At 38.5% G+C, this 13469-nt stretch overlaps 1 protein-coding gene across 1 annotated transcript in view; it reads left to right on the plus strand.

The window, feature by feature from the left end:
* DHRSX (dehydrogenase/reductase X-linked) overlaps positions 1 to 13469 on the plus strand; it is a gene marked incomplete at its 5' end in the record, with an annotated part of 174787 nt that overhangs the window by 20821 nt on the left and 140497 nt on the right. The gene's annotated exons all lie outside the window — the stretch shown is intronic.

Genomic DNA, 13469 nt, shown 5'->3' on the forward strand with positions numbered 1-13469 from the left:
TGCACTCAGAGCTGCTTAATGACGGGTTTAGAGCCTGGCTCTGATCTGCTTCTGTTTTTGCTGTGTTACTATTTTCTGGCAGAGTGTGCTTTCTGAGCCACAGCTTCTTCCCTGTCTGAGGGAATGTCACTGCTCCGTGTTTTAAATGAGCCTGAAATAAAAAAGAAAGATGGTCCTTAAAAATACACTGAAATGTCTCTGTAGGAGGATCTTGAGAGAACAGTTAGAAACTTACTTTTTATTTGTGACACATTGCTAACATGGTGATATAACTAAATACTCTCGGACGATGTGGAGAAATACCCATCTCTTATAGATTCTGCACTGAATCCTTTTTTGTGGCAGGGTTAGTTTCACTGATGTGAGAAAACTATGTCACAGCAGATTAAACCCAAGTAGCTCGGTGAGCTTCTGATCTGGGAATCAGAAGCTCAGAGCTTTCACTTCCTATACACACTTGTCACGGACTGAAGTTAATGAGAAGTTTGAGTGTTCAAAGAATTTGGGATTAAGGTTTTAATCTACTGCGATGTATCCAAGTAGAGCACCTGAGGCAGTAGTTTGATGCCAGCTCTAGCAGCCCAGGCTTGGTGTGCTACAGTGAAAGGCGAGTGATACTTTGTGGTAGGAAATTATAGTGAAACAACCGATATTAGGGCCTATATTCCAAGTGCTCTACAAATCCAGCACAGAAGATGCTCTCTGTGCTAAACAGGTTATTTTTAAAACAAAACTAGAGAGTAGTAGATAACAATTGTCAGCCTGTCCTAGCTAAGGAATTTATTACTTGGGATCAGAACATGGTCCTTGAAAGAAGTCAGGGGTGCCATTGCAAATGGCTTATAAAGGATGTGTTGCTCGGTCTACATACTGCACAGAATGAAAGCAACTTCCTAAATAAAACGTTACTGGCAACTGCAGTTTTTGCAAGCCAGGACTGATTCAGTGAAGAGATGAGTTTGTCTGTAATTCTTTTTACTGAATATATCACAGAAAACAAAATGCCTTCAGACCAGTAAATGCTAGCTTTTGGCAATTGTATGTAACTTGGGTAACTAAAAATTAAATCCTTGCACTGTAAAATTCTTCTTACAGCAGATATGCAAGTGCTTCTTGAACATATTTTTCCAGAATAGCATATTGTTAATGAATAAAGTCATCCAGTGTGAATATAGATATCATCTAATCTTCTGCTATTAGACTGCTTTCATGCTTGTGAATGTCTCCAGCTATACGGCAGTCTTACTCGCACAGTCATAACTGGATTTATTCTATTACATGGTGTGTGATTTTAGCACTAAATAGTGTGTGATTTTAGCATTAAATAGTCTGCCTAAAATTAGTAGGAAAAAAGGTCAAGAAATGTAAAATCCATCTTATCTTGATGATGTTGTACTTGCTAATCATGTGATATGGATATTTAAAGAGCAACTAACTCAGTTCTGAAACAGATCTCGAGGGTGGAATGTACTCTCATCAGTAACCTAAGATGAGTACCTTGGAGGAGGTAGCAGAGAAATGCTTTGTAYTTGACTTTACATGCTTAACTATATTCTTTGTGTAGTTTCTCTTGGGTTCATTTTTGTGATTGATCTTTTATTGTTACTGTGTGTAATCCAACAGTTCGGAGAGGAAAGAAATATTTTAAAATACAGGAAAAAGTGTCTGTAGAACAACAAAATATGTGGGGAATTTTAATACAGATTTTAGTTTGACTGTAGCTGTTGGAATTATAGTACAATCACATACATTCTTACTTGTTTCTGTAGTTATTCAGTGACTTTTACTGGGATTTCTGCTATTACATGTAACATATTTTCTGTCTCTCTCCTCCACCACCATTTTAAAAGTGAAGTGATTTTTAAAATTATTATTTTTTGCTCAGTATTAGCTTGTTAAAACCAAACATAAAATATTCTAGTGAGGTATACGTGAAAACTGTATTTTTTCTAATGGAAATMATTTTTCTTCCTCCCCCAAAGTGTGTATCTTTATGTATATACACATGCGCATGCACACACACACACATACACACACACAAATATATTGTAATTCAATAAGGTCCAGTTTATTAAGTTCAAATTTTCAACCCATTACCCTCTGCTCTAAAAGACAGGCTTAACTCTATTGGGTCTGTCCTGTACTGTGGCAAATCTCCTGCTATCACTCCTCCTGGTGCAGATTTAGATCCTTTCCACAGGCGTGTTCAGTTTTTCCCAGGTGCACAGTCCCACTGGCCAGAGGGGTCTGGGTTATGCTGCGCTGAGGAGGTTGCAAATGAATCAAGGTCTATGTCAAAAACAGTTTGAAATATATTCTATGGCTTGGTCCATCATGATTTGGAAGAAAAGATACTGAGAACTCTTCTAATTTGTTTCTGGCATACRCAGCAGGAAAAGGATTGCAAAAGGGAAATCTGGGGCTGGTAAAATGCCCTCACACTTGGAAGAAATATAATTGTCATTAAAGCAGTGCAGATGGTCTGATCCTGGTGAGTTCTTCAGGGTATCCTCCTCCGGGTGCACATCACTTTACTGTTGGCTCTGAACTGACAGTAGTTACCTCTTTTTTGTCTCAGCACTGACCTTCCCTAGGTTAAATCTGCATATGGCTTGCTTTGCTGGCATAGGATAGACACCTGGGTACTCTACTGGCCAAAGCACTSTTTTGCAAAAATGCCACGTGTATTAGCAGAAAGACACTTGCAGAAGAACAGCTTATTCAGTARAACAATATCTTTCAGCGTCCCCAGGCAAAATAGGGAATAGCACTAGCTGCATCTAGAATACGGGCTTTTGCTGATACGACAGTGCTGGTCACACTRGTCACAAACTACACCAGGATGTAGACTTGTTAGCTGGCTATTGTGGTGTGCCTTTGGAGGGAGGTGGCACTTGGTAGAAATGAAGGTATTTTAACCCTAAAAGCTGCCAGATTTTCTGTATGGAAAATTTCAAAGCTTCAAATGCAATAAAATACAATGTTTATATACAGCTTCTAATAGCTGCTAGTATAGCTCGCAGAGAAGGGAGGGCTCCTGTTGCTACGAGGATCTGCACGTCTCTTACTTTCTGTTTTACTACAGAAAGAGATTTCAGCTCGTGGAGAAGCCCCTCTAAATGCAAAGTGTGAGTGGGTTGAGCGTTCTGGTAGTGTGTTACCTAGGCGATGATTAATGTAGAGTTTCTGTGAAAATTTAAGTCTGAACATCTAGAATACTAACTACGTTTTAGGGTGGCATCTTTCAAATAATGGAGAGGAACTCAGTGCACGGTGTAAGGCATGTGTTTGAAATGCAGGCATTCTGCATTCATGGAAAAAGCCCTAGAGAGAGAAATATTGGAAACAGCAGAGAGCTACTGAACAAGCCAGTGCAAGCTCTTAGTCTTTTATTCCTCAAGCTCTTTTTTTCCCCCAATATGTTTAAATTACTAAATTGCTTTATGTTTCTCAAAAAAACTTCATTCAAATAATTTTAATTATCTAGCATCAAACAGAAATTAAGAATAGATGCAGCTTTCTGATGTTTAATATGAGGTTTAATACGAGTGCAGTCTGTAGGTAACTGCAGTCCCTTGGCTTTGCAAGGTTTGCCCTCTGAGAGATGTCTGCAGATATTTCAGCTGTGCAGGAACTTGATTATCAACCTACTTGTGATGAAAATTGGGCTGTAAGTTCTCTCTTAATAAACAAAGTACATTTTCCTAAAAACCAACCAAACAAACAAAACCTACACAATCATTCCTTGAAAGATTGTGTTGCACTAAGACTTTTTTCACACTAAATGACCTATTGCAAGGCTGTTTGATTTGAGCTTGATCTACTAGTCAGTTAAAATGGAAAAGCAGAATGCAGGTATGAAACCTGTTTGTGCTAGAGCTGATGTCTGAAAAGTTCTGGTATTTGTGTTTGATGTTCTTAGGAGAGCTGATAGTGCATATCACTGCGTGTATCAATCTCTTTGAACTACTGATTAGATGAAATGCTTTTGAGTGAGATCATAGCCTGGCTATGCAAAATGCCCTGTGGTGTCTAAGAAGTCTTAGCATTCATTTTTAGGGTAGGAAAAAAAAAAAAGTTAGGAGATTTCAGTCTCCAAAGTCATGCGTTTCTATATCAAGTGAACTCTTACCTTTAAAATTTTGGAAAACTGTTTATGGAAGGTAATTATATGCAGGAATAAAATTAGGACATTGTGTCATACTACTGGAACATTATCAATAATGACATTAATTTTGTGAACTGTTCCATTTCTTCAGAGGACTCGGTGATGCTCTCTAATTGAAATATTAATAGCAGATAATGATACTATAGAATGATGGCCTCTTCTATTGAGAAATACTTCAAGAGCTTTTAATCTGTGTGGTAATTCTGCATATTAAAAATCTTTGACAATTTGATGAATAGCAATTACAGGGCATGCACAATAGCTGCTTTTTTAGGTTAACTAATTCCCTAAGTCCCATGAATCTGCTTTAGATTAATGGCCTATAAAATTTCATTTGAAAATAAGTTTTTCACTGAGGAATAAAAATATGTATATATTTTTAATCTTTCAAAACAACTAGCTGTCTCTGCTGCACCTTTGGTGCATATTTTATGAGGAACAAGAAAGCTGGACAGAAATTGAAAATATGCCTGAATGTGAGATAGCTTCAGCATGAGCTAAGGGAGGACAGGAATCTGATGACTGCTTTCGAAGAAAAGGACTATCATGAGAGAATTAGGAGATTGTATATGGTACAGGGGAGACTTTTCTGCCTTTGGACTGTACAGTCTATATTCTATTTGAAACCTCTGTCCTGATCATGTTACCGAAGAAGAGAACAATGTATAAAATTCCATCTTTGGAAAGCAAATAGTTTACACATCTTGCAGACAAATACATATATATGATATATTGAGTGATATACTGAGTACATTCTTGCTGTTTGGACACTTTACCAGGTGTTTACTAGCCAGAGAAATAAAAATATTAGCCAGAGGCTGATTTGAAGGATGTGGAAGCAATGCTCAAAAAATTACTGCTGACGGGGAGATGTAGGGGTGTTGAGACTTGAATTCCATCTTTTTTTCTTGAATTAGTGACACTTGACAGTTATCTTGTGTTAGTGTTGATACTGTAATGACTTCTGATCATTAGTCGCTTTTGAAGTTTTTAATAATATGGAAATGCACTTTTTAACATTTTAGATTTTAATTAATTGAAGATATCTCAGGGTAGCTTTAAATACTGATTGGTTTATATACTATACTTCCTGTTAACTAGATTTTTCCCAATAATCACTAATCATTTTGCACCTCTCTTCCTGATTCTAATTGCCAGAGCTTTGTATATTCTAAGAAGCACTTCAGTTCAGAAGTGATTGCACAATTTTCTAAAGCAACATACTCTAGAAACTTTCAATTACCTTTAAGTTCTGTATAGTAACATATGACTTTTGCTTGCTTRTTTATGTTTTATGGAAATGCTGTCACTCTAAAGCCATGGGAAGTAAACGGGGCTGTTTAAATGGTAGCAGAGCATTTTGTTTGTTGGAAGAGACAGAGCTGAATATGACCTTCAGCTGTATGCTCTTAAGATTGATTAGAATATGGAAATGATATTCTCTTTCTCTGGAAAGAAAGAAGATGCAATTTTAAATAATTTTCATGATCTCACTAACTTTTTTTTTCCCCAAAAAATTTTTTATCTAATATARCAAGGAAATATTTAAAGAAACTTTTTTCCTGTGTATTGGTTGCTCAGCTGTATTTCTCCATCTGTGCTCTCAGTGAGAAATGATGGAATGATTAATTCAATCTTTTAATAGCCTATGGTCAAAATAAGAGGTGTTAGAATTTACAAGTAAAACTAGAAACATATTAGGATTTGTAATACAATATACTATACTGTCTAGGACTATGATAATACTGTCAATACTGTCTTGAAAAATAAAAAGAAAATATTTGGATTATAGGCCATAGTGCAAAATATAATTTGTTTTCTGGTGTTTTTTAATTCCTGTGATGAGATGCTAAAAAGCAGATAGCTCTGTTTTGCTTTTGGTTTGATTACTAGTTTGACCACAAGTAAGTGATTCAGTTTTTACATATGAAAATGTTGATGAATATTTGAATCTCAGCATTTTCTAAGCTTTGGGTAGTGTAAATATTCTCCAGAAGTCAATGTTCATGATGAAACTTTTCTTCCAAGAAGGATATGAGAGCTGGGGCGGGGGGCAAGTTGATTTCCGATTTAATCTCGGATTAAATCAATAGTAACTTCTGTTTTTTCAGCAGTCTCTTCCTCTTGAAGAAACCTGTTCATCATTTATAATGTTCTGAAATGTGATTTCTGTATTGCATCTACTTGTGATATTTAGTTAGTTTATAATGGAGCAATAGACACTTCAGTCTGCAGATGCACTTTTTTCTTTATCACTTCAAAGGCACTGTCATCATCCTGGTTGTTAGGTCGAAACTATAACCTAAATGATAAATTTTCACAGTTAGACATGAAATTTTAAAACATTAGGAGTTCTGTGGTACATTTCATGCAGATAACAACAGCATTTATCAARTTTTACAAGATAGCTGGGACATGATATTTCTGAACAAATGTATTTTCTGACATTATTTAAATTTTGCTTTATTTTCTATTTATTGCTTCTCACAAATTGATCTCTGACTTTCTGAGCATGATGTGGAGAAGTATTACAACTATTGGGGACTTTTTGGGGGAGGGGGGACAAGTCTGCCTTTGAATGGCAAATGTTTGGTGAAACTGGACCTTTCTGCTGCTTGGAATGAGAGTTACACTGAGAAGGCTTGTTTATGCCTAAGATGTAACTTGTGAGGCAGACAGGCCTGACTCAGAGCAAGGACTTGAAACTGTTTCTTATCATCAGGCTATTTGTCAAGTGAATTCTGAGACAGAGCTGCATCTCTCTGTTCAGAGTTTGTATAAGCTTGAAGTCTAGAGAATCTGTCTTGAGTCCAATCCTCTCTGCTCAGGTTCTTTTAGATATTCCACACATGGAGAGTATAATGTTTTATATCAAAATTTACTTCTCTGAAGATATTTGATGTTACCTGGGATTTTTGATTTGGCAGAGTGATACAGCACTCTACTGAAATCACAATACGAGCGTATGTTACACTTAGCAAACTACCGCAATTGCAATACACAGTTCAATCACAAAACTGGTGTGATCCCCATTACCCATCTCTATAACATGCTCACTGTCACCACGGTGGGTCCCCCAGTCCCCAGGAAGGGATGTGTGGGTTGAAACCAGCTCAAGCCCATTGCTCTCTTAGAAATTCTTTAGCTAGTTGTTCAACTTTTATCCTCTCTGTTGGCCTGAGCCACGTACACAGTTCCCCCACTCTGGTCTGGTTGACTCAGAGAGACATTCACACTCTTGATGAACTCAGGGAGAAACATTTATGCCAGCTGACCCATTCAGCTGAGGTGTAGTCAGTTGATCCATTCAACTGACATAGCTGTTCATCTAAAACGCAGGCCACCATCCGGTCCCTCTGCACTGAGATGAAGCCAGCTTTCCCTGCAATAGCCATGGTCACTCACACCCTGTGCTACTCCTGAGCTTCGTGGGCACCTTGCCCTTGCCCGTCTCCTCTGAGCCTTCTTTCATTGTAGGAGTTTTATTGGTCAGGGACTGTTAGGTTCCTGATGCAAGATGGAAGCATTTTGGATGGCTGTAACTTTGGCAGGATGTGAAAATTCATTCTACAGGTTAACTAGACTATGCTGAGTTATTTCCATTACCTGTATTTAAATCTTCTGGGATATGYGTTTCTTTTTCATCTGTTATTTCACAACAGGGGAAAATATAATTACAAGATGACATGACTTAAAGAGCATTAAAGAGCATGTGAAGTTTTACATAAAGTGACATTGCCTAAGGTATTGCACAGTTACTTTCGCCCAGAGGGGTGGAGTATGGGAGTGAGTATCAGTAAATCTGTTTAAAAAGATAACCACATGCTTTTTCTTAAATTAAAGATACACTTGTATTTAACTTCCCTATCTTTAATGTGACTGGAGTGAAAGAGAAGAAAGCCAAAGACTAAGATTTAATAGCTAAATTTATAAAAGGAATGAAAGATAAGCAGGAGAGAGAATAAATGGCAAATAGAAATATATCTTTTCCTATTCTTGTGATAGTRTTTTCTCATGTAAGAAAAGATATAGGTAAATGGATTCTTTAAATATATGCATATATAGGAAACAGTTACTTTCTTCTTGGAGTTAAGATCAAGTTTGTTCTCCCRGACTTTTTAACAAATCCATTAATCCTTAGCATTCAGGGTGTGGCTAGCCAGTACACAGTAATAATTGTCAGGATTTCTTCATACTATTGCAATGACTTTCTTGTCCTTATTTCACAAAACACTGTGTTACATTTTTGTGAAATGTTTTTTATGAGAGAAGTCAGGACTTCTSATGTCTTGATAGCTTTGGCTGAGCTGATTTAGTACCATGCCCTTCGGTTACTTCTCATGTTACCTGGGAGTGCAGTGATACAGAGGCGTTCGTGCCCCACAAGCCTTTTGTATTTGGCTATATGGCAACAAATCCCTCAGTTTTCTTCCAAGCTAAGAAGGGAGTTTTATGGTCTCATCCTAGTCCCTAGTTGGCATCTGTCCCCAAGAAAAGAATGATTGCATGGTTCAGCAAAATATGCCCCGTGTGGTGTAACATAAGCGGGTAGTGCTGTGCCAAATATTCTTGCACAAGTTTGTCAATACATATCAGCCTGACTCTGAAATGTACTTGTTACTTGAGACTAGCGTTTCTCCGGAAAAAAAATGGCTCAAGCTTGGACTAGCAGGRGTGTTTTAAGATAAGGACTAGCATGTGGTGGCAGAATTTGTTTAAAGTCTCAATTTAGCTTGCAGAAACATAACTAACATGATTTATACGTGCAGATCTAAGGCCTTTTTTCCGTCTCTTATTTCTCTCTCTCTCTCTCTCTCTCTCTCTACCTCTCTCTCTGTCCTTTCCTCATCTCTTCCATTTCTTCCTACAGATCTAATATTTTTCTATTCCTACAAATTCACATATGTAGTTGGGAGCTTCCCCCCCAGTAAGGATTGTGATCAAACCTGGACTCCTGTGGAATTTCTGGCAGATTTTAATAGCATACTGTGGTATTTCCCAACTGGCTGGTTTGTATAATGGTGTGTTCAATCTATCTATCTAGTATTTATAAAAATTAGATTCAAGTTTCTTATCTATAGATCAGGCTAAAGGAACCCTAGAATGGCAAACATGGCCACAAGTGAGATTTAGGACTCGAGAACTGCACTCTGCCTTCTTTCTTAACTTTCTTTACCTTAGGGCAGCTTCATATTTGTCGGGATCAAATTTTCCTAATAACTCACTGTTAAGATCAGCCTGAACTTGAATAATGAAAAAGATTGGATTGATCAGATCATTGTTCCATRTAACCTTGTATCTCGTTCTCTATGAGAAAACCAAGGAATTGCAAGCAAACTCCTCAAATTAGCCACTCTCCTTAGTTTTCTCCATTCTCAACGTCTGCCTATTCTGGGAGGCAYATTTAGGCTTTTTTTTTATTTTTTTTGTCTGTGTGATTGCCTGACTGCAGAAAATCTGTGCAGGGTTTACTGGTGCAAAAAAGTTCTTCACAGTCAAAGCCAAGAGTCAGTTTAAATTAATTCTGGAAATTACCACCTATATTATTTTTGAAAACTACGATTATCCTTTTCTCTGTGCAGCACATCTGGCAAGTACAGCAGTAGCAAAAAAGACTGGGATCAATATTATTGAGGGTCCTGTTTGACAAATAAACCTAAGTTACTCATGCTCCAATCAAAAAGTGTGTGAAAATGCAGCTTCCTCAGGCTGTCTTAACTAGGCAGAACATTTTCATTTGCAAACACTCCAGTCACAAGCTTTAGAAAAAAATGGCACTGAAAATATATGTGCAGATGCAAATAAACTTTCTGATGACTTTGGCAAGAGTTATAACGTTCCTTCCTACTAGTTAGTGGCTACAGTGCCTTGATTTACACCATCTTCCACTCACCAACCCTAAGTCATTTTGTATCAGTAAATAGCAGTTGGCCAAGCAGTCTGTACAGGTCTCTTTGCTTGACTGTTTTTGCTTTGAGGACAAAACCTCTATACAGAGCTTTGTGATTCAAGTGTGTCAAAATTGCTTGGAGAAGTTACTGTCTCTTTCAGCTAAATACCTGGAGGGAGGGCAGAAGGTAAGCAGAGTGGGAAAAAGTGTGAAGCGTTTGAAAATGACCTCTTCTCTACAAAAATGTTTTCTTTTCCCTCAGTCTTTTGAGAGGCTAATAAATATTCCTTTCTTCTCCTTCCTGCCTTCCTTCCACACACTTCTCCCTTTATCTGTATTTATACTGTCTTTCCAAGAATCACTAGAAGAATTGTGGATAGGTGTGTCATGCAAATTAAGTTTTCCAGTGCAGCACTTACCCTCTCCCATTTTTGCTAGAGAGATTTCTTATCACAAGGCTTTGATTTTTGATTGCCAAAAGCTATTGCTCTAAAAATCCGTCTCAGTTATGGTATCGTCATTTTTCTTTAGTGAAAGATATTTCTTTCTTTCTTGTAATGCTGATGTTGTAACTCTCTTCTTACTACTTGCATCAGTTTCTTTTGCATCTTCTTTTCCAATATATGAATTTCTTTTAATGTAGCTGGGTCTTGCTGTGGATATTTTGATACAGTCTTTAACAGCGTTACTGAGCTCTTATAATACTACTCACCTGTATAATACATCACAAATCCTCCAAATGAGATGAAGAATAAGAGAGCTCTCTGCCTATTAGTCTTGTGTATATAGCTTTCCCGTGTGCTAAGTGACTTGTCCAGGGTTAAAGACCTTGAATAGATTTCAGGAAGTTCTCCCTCTGGCTTTTATGAATGACTTGTCTTCTTGCATGCAGATATTATCACTCTCTTCCAATAAGCAAGCTGGCATGTGTGTCAAAAAGCTACACAAATGCTCTAACCTTACAACAGCATTAAATTTGTTTTTTGGCTGTTTTCATTGGTAATTTGAAAAAAAAATCGTTAGTTTGGCTCAAGATATTACTGATTTTTGCTTCTAAACTCGAAAAGATATCACTTCTTCCTGTAATGATGAGATGGCGAAAAGATGAGGGTATGTGTAGGCTTCTTAGTCTGGTGAGCACACTGCTTTTGCAGTAGGCAAAACTGCCAGCTCTCTTGCTTTTATCTGTCATTTACTACCCTGCTACATTTTGGCCATTTGTCCCAACTTTGTGGATATCTGGTGGCCTGACTGGACTGGATTGGCAGCTCGACAAAACTGGGCTGCTGTGCTCTGGAAAGGCTGACTTCCCCGTGTGCGGGCCACACACGCCTTCCTGTTTAGGATATCCCAGATCGAAATATGGGGGATGCAGCTTTTCTGAATTCTTAACACTGGTAAATGCGAGCTCATTGACACCCAGTTATTAGGACCCTTGCGAGCCTCAAGCCACGGTTCCAGGGTCTTACGGACACCAGGAATTGTACTGTGGTTTTGAGAGCGCTTGTTAATGATCCATCTTCCCTATCAGTTACTGTGTAGGAGGCTTCTTAAATTAGATCTTCTAACTGCTGAAATTTTCACAGCCATCCGACTGTTGTTATTCCATTAATAGCACTTTGAAATACTATCCATCTGTATGATAAGGAGCCCATTTCCATGTTTTGGTTCCTCCTGCTGTTCCAGTTCTTCAACGTTTCCCATGACTAGCTCCAATGCCAGCCTATTTTGTGAACATAAAGCCAGAAAAAAAAAAAGGTAGGCTTGTCATCTAGTTGATGCAAATCTCCAGTTATGTTTGGAAAGACATGCTCTTCTGGGGCAGATAAATTACTCCTGTGCAATATCTCCAAATGATTCAGGGTGTATTGGTCCTTACTGGTCGTATGCCAGTTGATCTGCATGTGTGCATGACAGTTGTTCATGAGTATAAAGTCTTGGAACGGATGAAGCCAGCAGAAAACCATTTCATAGGACTAGTCAGGCTGGTTGCCACCTATCTGGTTTGCAACCTTAAAAGCCTTAAATCTTGATACATACTGATGATCCTTAGGAAAGTGATAGGAAGTAGCATAGGGAGAAAATATTTTTGTGTGCAAATTCAGGAATACCGTTTGCATTTGAAAGATAAGCTATATGAGCTTTTGACTTGTGATTTCTATTAGTGAAAGCTAAGCTTATGTCAAAAAAAGAAAAAAGAAAAAAAAAGGTTGGTTTATTTCTCAGGACCTGAATGCCTGACATGCAATRTTTTCTGTTAGTATGTGTACCTTCTCTACATCCTGTAATGATTTTTTTGAGTCTGGATGCTGTGTACTGGCTTTCTACCAAGACGGAGGTGTAAGGAGATGTTACTCTAAGGCTCAAAAAGAAGTCTATTGCTAACACTGTATGGATTTCCCAGTGGTCTCCTGACTGCCACCTGGAGTAGCAAATGAATTATTTTGTACCATTTGCTTTGAAATGGATGTTAATGGCTATAATCTCAGCACTATCACAAYGTAAATTGGAGGAAAGAGTTGGAACATTTTAGGACAGGAGAAACTGTTCAGAAATTCTGTAGTAGATTGAAATATACGAATATTTTGAGCCAGCTAGAAAAACTTGATTGTGCTGTATCCTGTGGCATTAGATTAGAACTGACAACTACAGTTTGCCCTCTTTCTCTCACTCAGTGTTGCTATACAGGAACAGCTCAAAACTTGATACTTATTATTCTGTCATCAAACTAAATATTAATTCTGGCTTTTTCTTTTTCCTCATAGAATCATAGAATCGTAGAATCGGTAAGCTTGGAAGGGACCTCTGGAGATCATCTAGTCCAACCTCCCCACTCAGCAGGGTCACCTAGAGCATGTTAGACAGGATTGCATCCAGGCGGGCCTTGAAGATCTCCAGAGAAGGAGACTCCACAACCTCTCTGGGAAATCTGTGCCAGTGCTCTGTCACTCTCAGAGTGAAGAAATTCCGCCTCACGTTCAGGCAGAACTTCCTATGCTTCAATTTCTGCCCATTGGCTCTTGTCCTGTCACATGGGACAACTGAAAAGAGTTTGTCCCTGTCCCCTTGACATCCTCCCTTCAGGTACTTGTACACATTGATCAGATTCCCCCCTCAGTCTTCTCTTCCCCAGGCTGAAGAGGCCCAGCTCTCRCAGCCGTTCCTCATAGGRCAGATGCTCCAGCCCTCTGATCGTCTTTGTAGCCCTGCATTGGACTCTCTCCAGTAGCTCCATGTCWCTCTTGGACTGGKGAGCCCAGAACTGCACACAGGACTCGAGATGAGGCCTTCCCAGGGCTGAGTAGAGGGGCAGGATCACCTCCCTCGACTTGCTGGCAACACTGTTCCTAAGGCAGCCCAGGAGACCATTGGCCTTCCTGGCCACAAGGGCACATTGCTGGCTCATGGTCA

The sequence above is a fragment of the Rhea americana genome, unplaced genomic scaffold (genome assembly GCF_003343005.1).
Source record: "Rhea americana isolate MKP2758 unplaced genomic scaffold, rheAme1 scaffold_7, whole genome shotgun sequence".
Taxonomy (NCBI): domain Eukaryota; kingdom Metazoa; phylum Chordata; class Aves; order Rheiformes; family Rheidae; genus Rhea; species Rhea americana.